This window comes from Lates calcarifer, linkage group LG2 (genome assembly GCF_001640805.2).
Source record: "Lates calcarifer isolate ASB-BC8 linkage group LG2, TLL_Latcal_v3, whole genome shotgun sequence".
Classification (NCBI taxonomy): Eukaryota; Metazoa; Chordata; class Actinopteri; family Centropomidae; genus Lates; species Lates calcarifer.
The window spans coordinates 10,455,677-10,466,657 of NC_066834.1; positions in this window are offsets into that span (position 1 = coordinate 10,455,677).

Genomic DNA, 10,981 nt, shown 5'->3' on the forward strand with positions numbered 1-10,981 from the left:
TTTGTAATCCACATTTTAAACAAATTATTTCAGTTTTCCTCACTAAATTTGAATAAACAGAACACCAGCTGTTACTCATATCCTCCCCTCTGCCACTGCTGCTATTGTCTCTGCTGAATGTTTATGCATAGTCATTTATAATAATTTTTTGAGATATTCTGTTTATGTGTTGAAACAAAGATGTGAACGAGGAAACCTGCATATTCAGTTGAATAAAGGCTTGCATAATGGGAGATTTTTACTGATCATTATTGTATGTATACACATATATTTTCGTGTTATGTGGTCAGTGATTTTGCCTTTTTTTCTTTTTTTTTCAGTTTTTAAGGCTTTAGTGTGTCTTCAGAACCATAAACTGGATGTCAATTTCCAATTGTGATGTCATCCATTTTACCATGCACTGCCTCATCTTACTGCTTCATCATCCCTTCGAAGCAGCAAGTATCTCAGGTTTGTTGTGGTCTGGCATAAAGCCTCTTTGACTTAAAGATCAGCTCTCACCCGTGCAGCCTTTAAATCCTCTGTAGAGCACAGAAGTGCACAGTTATGTAACAGTGAATGCCCGTGTCATTTGGACACTTTCGACCTTCATGGCTTGAACACCTGGAATATGAATGCTGGCAGCAAATTAAAAAAAAAAAAACAAAACAAAACAAAAAAAAAACTAGAGTTCCTATCAGCAAAGGTTGAGGATTAAGAGAAAAGTTTCATCTAGAAAAAACAAACAAACAAACAAAAACTTTCCTCTAGACAACAATTCACAGCTGAATGCAGGGACAAAGCTTTAATTCTGGGTGCAGGGTGGGTGTAGAAAGATAATGTCCTCTTCTCTCCACATTTAGTGACATTTATGAGAACTCAGTATTTGAATTGCCTTATGTGCAAGACATGAAAGGGGACAGGGAACATATAAGGTGAGGACAGAGCACCTGCCAAGTCAATCATGCCTGTCTGATACACTGTGCTCTAGCATTAATGAGACTTAAGCCTTTTAACGAGGATAAAATTAGCACCTCCAGCACACAGGTGGTTGAGTTATGTAACAGAAAAGGGGCTTCCCGAGAGAAGTCAAGGTGTCACCACCACCCACATGACAACAGTTAGGAGATTACTAATTTAAATACAGAACTTCAGTGTTCAAGACCAAAGTTCTCTTTGTTTTTCCACAACTCCAAAAGCACTGAAACAAATCGGTCTGAGACCAAAGAATCCACAAGAGAAACCAATATCAGCTATGTTGGCAGTTTAGCTGCAAAAAAAAGGAAATGTTTGAGAAGGTAAGGATGGACTCTGAGAGAGCAAATTGGCAATTTTACACTGAAACCATTAAAAGCTGCACAAGATACAGCATAACAACATGTCTGGTTGTGAGTCTTATGCAAAAGGGTCAAAGGGCAGAACAGAATGAAGCGCATGTGCTGAGTTTAAAGAGCAATGACAACAAAACAAACTAAAGAACATCATACTTTATTGACTAATGCATCACGAAAATGATCATTACTATCACTTAGAGTAGTTATTTTCTAGACATACTATACCACAACTATTACTGCATCACTGATGCTTTCTAAGCAAAGCTGCACAGGAGCTGCTGAACACTATGTTGATGGACTAATGCTTACCAGTTAATTTGTAAGTTGCTTGCAATTGGAATTAAACTTGTGGAGAGCTATTACACAGCCATCAGCATGGGTGAAAAAATTAACAAAGTCATGACTGATGAACTAGTAAATCCAGTCAGAACTTCCAAAAAGTCTCGTATCCCCTCAGAAAGGACTCTTCAGTCACTTAAAAATCTGCAGATCACTTCCTCCTCAGCATTCAGTGTATATCCGCAATCACAGATGCCTGCTCATTCAGCTGCAGGGAGGTGCGTATAGGTAAACTGACTAACCTGGAGGTCTGACAGGACGCTCCCAGACAGGAAGGGTGGAGTCAACCTGCTAAGATTAGCAGGGGAGTGAAAATCCTTGTTACTGTTTTCTTTTTTTGCTGAGTTTTTTTTTTCTTTTTGTTTACTTTTCCAGCAAGGGCCAAAAATGCATGCTTTGCAGAGATTTCATTATGTACACCCCTTTCAAAAAAGTTGCCAGAAGTTTATAAACTCCTTAGCTTGACACTTAGAATCATTGGTAATATATTATCAGTGGTAGCAGCCCGTAATTCATTTCTAACACACAGTGGTGTCACGATGGGATAGCTTGTGCCTCCAAGGGCATGTGCTGCACATTGGCCCTATAGACCAATTTTATAAATGTAGTTACATTTAAGGGGAGAAAATGTTGACTTAGGGAGCAAGATCATCCTGCAGAGAATGGGACAAAGTATTTTACATCATATTTGCTCAGCTATTTTTTTTTCCACTGGGTGATAACTCTTTTAGAAAATGGCACAAATTTAAGGGTTAATGTTAAGTTCTCAGTTGATTTTAAGCATGGTGTTCAGAGTTGACAGAAACTTCCAAATTAAACAGCAAAATGCTTTAAGGAGATCTATTTTAGAAGATTAAAAGTTCATTATGAGAACTAAACATAAAAACTACTTACAGCTGTTTTCTTGACACATTTTGGAGTATTCAATCTAACTTTAATTATGGCTTAATTCACAGGGATTTCTGCTTTTGTCATTTCTGTTCCACAGCTTAAAGATATTGAATTGCGGAGGATTTGGATGAAGGCAAACACAAAGCAAATCACGGCAAATATAAACTTTTCATGATTCCATAAATTGTTTATAGTTGTTTTTTCTCCAATAACATGACTTTGAATGTTTCCTTTGCTCCTCTGCCAGCATAACATCTGGTTACTCTTCCCCTAATCATTCAGCAGAAACTTAGCACAGCAGCAACATGAATGAGTGAGACCTTGATGTAAGGTATTTGCAGAGGCGCAGCTGTGTAGTGCTGCTTAGTCACTGAATGTTCTCAGTGCGATTATTCTCTTCCTGGAAGTGACCGTGGCTTCTCTCGGAGTGACACGGCCATTGTACATGCAGTCATTATGATGGTGTTGCCATGGCAGCATTTATTCTTAAATGTTAAGTTGGGGTGACTGACTTTATGTGGACGAGATGATTACAAAGCTGTCTGGGATGTCATTGGAGCAATCTGAACATTTTGATAGTTGTCATGCTTCTATTTGTTTTTTTATAATAGGTCAGTCATGATGCTTTGCAGCCTCTTATGACAGAACATTGCTACTTTATCCATTGACATGAGAATCAAAAAATTGGTTGGACAGAATCCAAGTTGAACTGAATGCCAACTATCTGTTTGTGCAGTGACTGACTAATAAAAGACCATGTAGCTTCTGTAGAAAACAGGCTATTATACCCGCAGTTTGCAGAGTGTGTTGAGCAGGTGACACTTCATATCCACATGACCCTTAATATCCATGTGTGAAGATTCCTATTACTGAGCTGCTCTCGGAGCTTCAACAGGGAGAGGAGCAACAGTCTAAGAGCACATGGCAAAACATTTGTCCATGCAATTCCACACCTTGCTCCGCCTTTTCTCCCCTCAGCACCCAGTCAACCTCATGCTGCAACACCTGACAACACACACCACACTTAGACAGCAGGTGTCTATAATTAACTAATCTGTCCTGAGCCACCCTAATCCAGCACACATACACACCAAGATGGATCAGACACTCTCAGAGAACAAGTCTACAGCTGTGATATCCTAGGACATATTTCCGCAAGTCATAAAACCAAGGTCTCATCTTTTGGGTGCTGTGAGTACACAGTGGTATTGATTGTGGATCAATTTGTGCTAATCACACAATATATTAGTTTAACAATAACACTGATAAACTAAAAAATTGAATGAATAAATAAATAAATAAATGTTGATCTGTGATTCCAGGTGTGAGATTTTCTATGTGTACCTCTCCCTCATACTGAATGTGGCAACATTTGCTTTCATCTCTGCACTACAAAGTTTCAAATACCACAAACTGTATCACTAATATGAAGAACCAGAAACTGACTAAAAGTAGTAAAAGGTTATCAGACAAGTTCCTTTACCAACAAGGTAAAGGAAACACTATATGCTGTACGTATAGGCTCCATACACTAATTACCAAGAAAACTAGAAGATGTTTGGAAGTTAAGACTTTTTTTGAATGATGTGTTCTATAAATAGCTCTCATTAATCACTGAAAGGTGGACCTGATGAACCCCAAATGATGAATGCTTGCCCTACTCATTCATGAATTCAGTTGACCTTTGTTCCTGGCTGGTAGCACACTGAAGGACCTAATATTAGGGAGACAAAGTTGTTTAATTGTTGTAGACCACTGCTTAAACCTTTCTATGACCTAATATCAACCATCCACACATTAAAGGATAAGCATCAAGGATAAAAGAGACACCTTAGACCAACATGCAACATGCATGCCTTATTGGTTTTGAGTTTTTAGTCTAATTTATCCTGTTTGACAAGGCAAAACAGGACATATTTTACACACACACACACACACACACACACACACACACGCCCTGTAGTAGGTTTGGTGAAGCTCAATGTTCTCCTTTTGTCAAAGCTCTTAGAGATGTTTGTGAACACATTTGTAGAATGTGAGTTTTGCAAAATCACATTTCTCAGTCGCAGTTCTATTCAAGGATAGGTTCAGATTTTTTCAAGTGTATCTTATGTACAACAAAATGGTTTTTGGTTGTTGTAATTGTTCCTGCTGTCCAAACTAGACCTGAAGAGATTCCTTGTTGTCTTTTCAATGTAAGTAACGAAGGAGTTCAGCCAAAAGTAATATGAAGCTTCAGCAGTCTCAGTTAGACAAATTGAGTGGTTAAATTCTAAGCTTAAAGTCTTTTTAGTGTTGAATTAATTCTTTGTGCTTCAACCAACTGTGTTTCCTTGCTGAATTGCAGCACAGGGGTAGTAACACAATTGGAGGGAATTGTGTGTTAAACAGATTTGGAGGATATGAATGTTAAAGCCTCTTGTAGAATACATTTTTGTGCTAAACACAGGACTGTGGAATTTGTCCTGCAATGCTTACTGTACATTGAAATTTCTCTTAGAGGGGTTCTTTGTCCGCTACCACATTGTGTGGTCAACCCCCTTTTGCACTTTCCTCATTTTATAATTTTGCTTTGATGGCCACTGATGCATCAGCAAGTCAAGTGGTGACATTCTAATTGCTAAGCTCAATAGAGATGTCTGATAATCTGCAATTTTATACAGTTTTCAGGGAAACAACTTCCAGATGTACATAGAGGATTGATATTTTTCATGTTGTGTGCAGGCCTTTGGTCTTGGCCTATGTAGAGCAAACTAATTATGGACTTAGATGAAGCACACTAATATCACATGATTTCCTATGAGAGCCATATTATCAGTGGTCAATGTTAGGAAGAGTGCAACAATAAACAACCCCGGAGTCATCACAAACCTACAGTAAGAAAACTATTTTGGTATCATATTCATATATTCATCAGCCACAATACCAAAGGCATTTATGTAAAGTGAAAATAGCTCCAAGCACACTTTTACAGAGACCACAAGAAGTATCCACACCGGCCAACCTCTTTTTACAACTGAAGAAAGACATTTTGCAGCCTCATCAATAAAATCTTAATTAATCTCAGTGTGTTACAGGAAACTCAGCTCTTAGATCTTTGGAGATCACCAAGAGTTAAGCTAACCAAAATGCAAAGGGGGGCCTGGCAGTCACTTCATGTTTTCTGTTACTGAGCAACATCAATAAGCCTCAACACTGTGTTAATCTAAAATATAAAAGAAGAGTTGTCAAAGGAGGAAGTAAGCACCGCATGGCTCCCGCTCATCTGACAGGTGCTCTTTAGTGAGGCAGGTAGAAGTACAAAGAACAAGATCCCCAAAGTCTTGCTAGATATTGAATATTGCAAATAATGGTGGGAAAAAAAGAGCCAAGGCACTCTGTCGTCAGGTGAATTATAAATCAACTCTTTGAACATACAGGCAAACAAACAGACCAACATGTATGAACTCTAGCAATTCAATATAAAGGAGTTATTCTGGTATATAGTCATGTACAGTATGTATCGCTGTACATCTTGAATGTGGAATACCAAATAAAATACCAAAGCAAAACAGCTGTTCCATTGTACCTAACGGGGATTTACATTTTCTACATACTGGAAGTTAAAAAGAATACAACTCCCAGCATGCTTTAACCCCTGTTACATAACACAAATGTGTTGCTGTGGTTGTGGAAAGTCCATTAACTGCATAGAGATTTAGTTTAAGGATTCTGCAACCCAGGGATCAGTCAGTCGGTAAAGTAGTGATAATTCACTGGGCCAGAAACAATGAGGATTAATGGCCTTTTCTGATGGTTCCAAACGGCAAAGTGTCAAACTGTCAATGCTTTTAGGGATTTCATGCTTTCAGATCAGTTAAACATTATATGCCTCACTAAAATTTGGAAATCTTCATCTGCTGTAGAGGGAAAACACATAAAAAACTAGATGAGTATTATCACTGGAGGCAAAAAATATATTGAAACTTTGCTCACAGTTCAGACAATTATGAAAGTTGCCACATTATGTTTGTCTTTAATTAGAATTTCCATCAGTTTTCTGTGACTAATAATTAAATAAAGGATTTTAATTTTGTTCTGCAGTTTTCAGGTTTAACAACGATTTATTGTTGCAAGTAAACAATGCAACACACACACACGGATTCAAATTAACAACTTCACAACATTATGAGCATTAGAGAAACATAAAATGTTAAAATATTTAACTGGACTTATTCTTGATGCAAGCACTTTTGTGTGGTATTAAAGTCTTTTTTCATAGAAGAAGTGAGAAAAACAGTGGAGGTGGACATTTCTAACTTCATTTTTTTCATGTTGGATGAAAAAATAAATCTTGAGATTAAATGACTCATTAAGATGGATGGTCAGCTGCAATGAAAGAAAATTTACTGGCCTCAGTAGATATACTGTATCCGTTTAATCCGCATGTCAGAGGAATACTAATTCCTTTCTTTTACAAGATCAAGTAGAAGTAATGATTTATGCGTGTCATCTATTCTTTGATTCTTCTTTGGCATGTGACTTTGTGTTTTTCATCTGATATATGGAATGAAGAACTGTGAGAAAGGGTAATTTTTTACACTGGAGATCTCAAAACCATGTCCACCGGCAATAGTGTGTTTTGTGTTGCTTCAAAAAAATAGGCCAAAAATAGGTCATTTTTAGTAGTAGCATGTGATATCTTTATTTTTTCTATTAAGATGTAACAAATTGTTGTTAATAAAATTAACAACAATAAATAAATTGTAACACATCAGAAAAGTGTAACCTGTCTTTTAAAAAAAAAACATCAGTTTAAACATCCAGCAGGGATTTATCTATACCTAACTTTAACTGCTGAAGACAGAAGAATACAATCAGCTACAGTTTCACCAAAAGACTCAAAGTTGTGTGAATGAGGATTTCCAGCAGGATAATAATCCTGAACACAGGCTGAATTTGTGTGTGGCCTATCTGAGGTTCAATGAGGAGCAATGTTTGCATAACCTTTCCTCTGCACTCACCACACCTCAACCTAACAGTGTTTTTGAAAGGAAAAAGGAAAATGCATGCTGTGATGATCAGTCAGTCAAGAACTGCAAAAATGTGGGTCCTCACTTCTCTAGAAAGACTTGTACCAACTGATGCCAGAGGGGGAGTCAGGGATAAAGGTAAATATTCCACTGTAGTAAAGAGACAATTTCTGGCTTAGATGTTTTTTTTTTTTTTGGCTTATATTAAATACATTTCAATTAAAATGTGCATTGGTTTTTGAGAGGGAATATTCAAAATAATGTTTTGGTATATAGTTTTAGACCTGACTGTATAGGATTAATTAGTCTTCAAAGTTCAAATGAGAAATGTGTATGTGACAATGCAGCACAGTGCATGCACATAGATAAATAGATAAATAGTGAGTGCTGTCACTCGCCAAAAGCAACCCAGTTTTGCATTGTAGAGCCATGGATTGCAAACATGATGTACGGCTGATGATACTGCTCCAATGATGATTTTAATGACATCTGTCTTCAGGCCAGAGCTCAGATCCAGCTGCTGATTATGAGAGATCCTGATTATGAGAGATCCAGCTCCTGATTATGAGAGTTAACTGCTCTTACTTATGCAGGAGATGTACAATTAAATCATCTCACATCGGAAGAGCAGCTCTTGACTTGCTCTGCCATCATGCCCTCCACTTGAGAATGAAGTTGAGAAGGAAATGCTACTCAGACTCACAAAGCCTTCTCATTCCCTATGCAGAGTAAGGCAAAATGAAGCTCAATTATGCAGCCAGGATTATATGATTGCTTGCTGCTTTATCAGGAGTTAGTTGAGAAGATCAATTTATCAATTTCAATCTCATTTAGAAGCTTGGTCCAGAAAATGTTTAGCCTACCTTGAAGCAATAAGAACCAGCTACCATTAGCCCAAAAAAGAAAAATGCACCTTTGAACAGCTCCAAAATCTTGGTTACATGTTGTATCATGTTTGCTAGCAAGCACCAATAGCCATCAATGACATTTTACCCAAGGGCTGTATTATTTTGCAACTTCATCAAGAGGACAGGACTTCTGAGATACTGTATGCTTTCAACAGGAGCAGCTCTTGATGGTCCATAAATACCTCTGATGCTGAGCTACCTGCCTATAAACCATGGTGTCTCATTGTCTCTGTCTATATCTGTTAAATGAGTACAAAATCATAAGTACAAATAAGACAGCTTAGACAGTGTTAATCTAAGCTAAACACACTCATAAGAGTACTCATAAGTTGGGCTACACCTTTATACTGTATATTTTTCAAATGTACACAGAAAATATATAAATAAATGCAATGCATATGATTATGAAAATGCTAGACCCTGTATTGTTCACTGTATAATTTAAACTCTGATTTCTCTTGCTCCATTAACATGCCACAGAGGATCTAAAAATTCAGGTAAAGTAAGGATCTTTTACTGCATTATATATGTAATGGGCTTTAGAGGTCAGGTCTTATAGTCCCATGATGACCCATTGTTGAACTCTTTACATAAGTGACGATCACTTCCTTCATGGTTAAAGTCCATTAAAGAGAAACCAAAAACTTAAAGGTTGCATTTGGAAGTAATAGCATGACACATGTCAAGGTGTCTCTCTGTGCCTTTCACCTTTCACTGCTTCCTTTGCCTGCTGAGAGTAATTGCACATTTAGAGGTTAATAATTTGCCTCATGCCTGAGGCTGTGAATAGGAAAATGGAAGAGATGGAATTTTAAATAACTGAAAAAAAATAAATAAATAAATAAATTGAAACCTGGAGAGGAGTTACTGGTGTAACTGTTTAGTACAATTAACCCTCTCCTGAATTTAAGAAACAACAACAACAACAAAAAAAAAACACACAGGAAAGTGTTTCTTGATCAAAGTCATGTGATTTTTTTTGTTCAGTATGTAGCCTCACTCACTTGTGTCCACCAAGTGAAAAATATCTTAGAGGTTATGAGCTATAAATATATTCTGAGGCTCTGAAGACACCCAGTTCGCTTCTATGGGATATAATGAGTCATCACAGAGTGATGCAGTAGAGTTTGACTTAGAGAAGAAATGTGCCAAGGTGTTGATAGGAGGCATTAAAATAAAAGCCTGATAATTATTAAAGATATAGTTCATTTTACTATAGAAGAACACATTTTATCATTATTTTTAATGGAAAGGTGTCTTTTATTGCTTAAGTCCAATTGGTAATATCACATTTGAATCCTAACAGTGTACACTTTTATTTTTAGTCAAAGAAAACAAAATCATATCAAAATATTAATTAAACTGTACTCAACATCTTATGCAGCTGAAATTGATTTTTCCTGAATTTCCTCTTTTAAAATGATTTAATTAATTTCTGGTGTGATGGCTGCATCTCCACCTCTCTCTGTAATTTTGAACAGTTGATGTCTTTTTGATGCATTTTTAATCTAAGGCAAAAGACATAATGTACAAGAAAGACTCAAAGGAATTCTTACAACATCATTTTAGTGACTGAACCTGGATATTTCTCCTTGGGGGTTCTAGTTAGCCTGCCGATTAGACACTTGAAAGCTTCTTTGACGCACTAGTGAATAAGAGGACCGCTCTCTCTTAAAAAATATTTTACTGCACTGCCTTCTGGTTTTATATTAATATTGAACATATTCTACTTACTGAAAATAAGGGTTGTACTATGTTCTCTGCAGACTCAGACTCTCTGAGTTGTTTAACCTTTCTGTAAAAGTGTACCGTACACTCTGCTGCAAATTGAAATGTATGAAATGAGCAAAATGCATTGTTTTATTTATATTATGTGAAAAGAAAATGTGATATGTCTGCAGTCATGTTCCCTAACAAGAAGCATGAAGAAAAGAAACTGTCTGATGTGCAACTGTCTGATGTTAATTTTACTTGGGATTTACAATGTAATCCTTCTGGCTATTCTTTTGAACTTCATCCTCTTGCAGCCTTGTATCGAGCTGAGGAGTGTAGTGGGAGTGAATCTCACAGTATCTCTAATGATGCACATGTGGCCCAAGGCCAAGTTTTGCATTGCTTTGAGAAACTGTCACTTCCATAAAATGCATGACTTGACTTGTTCCTGTCCTGAGATGTAAAGTTATTAATCTTTTAATTCACTAACAGATGTGTTTCTATCATTTTAAGGACCAACCCAGGCTGATGATTTTCACTGGTAGGCATTTTGCCAGTATCCTGAATTGACCTACAATGAGCCATTCACTTGGGAGTAGGAGTGGGAATACAACCAAGTGCAGCACCAAACATTACATTCAGGTACGCTCAGAACTGGGTTACAGCACTAACAACATTGTAACAAATCTTCCCTAATAGCTACATTATGTGTCTAACCTAGCAACCAGTGTGAGGATCATCAACATGCTGAATCACATTACAGAAGATGAGGACTGGGTCACACTGAGGGAAATCATCTGTATAG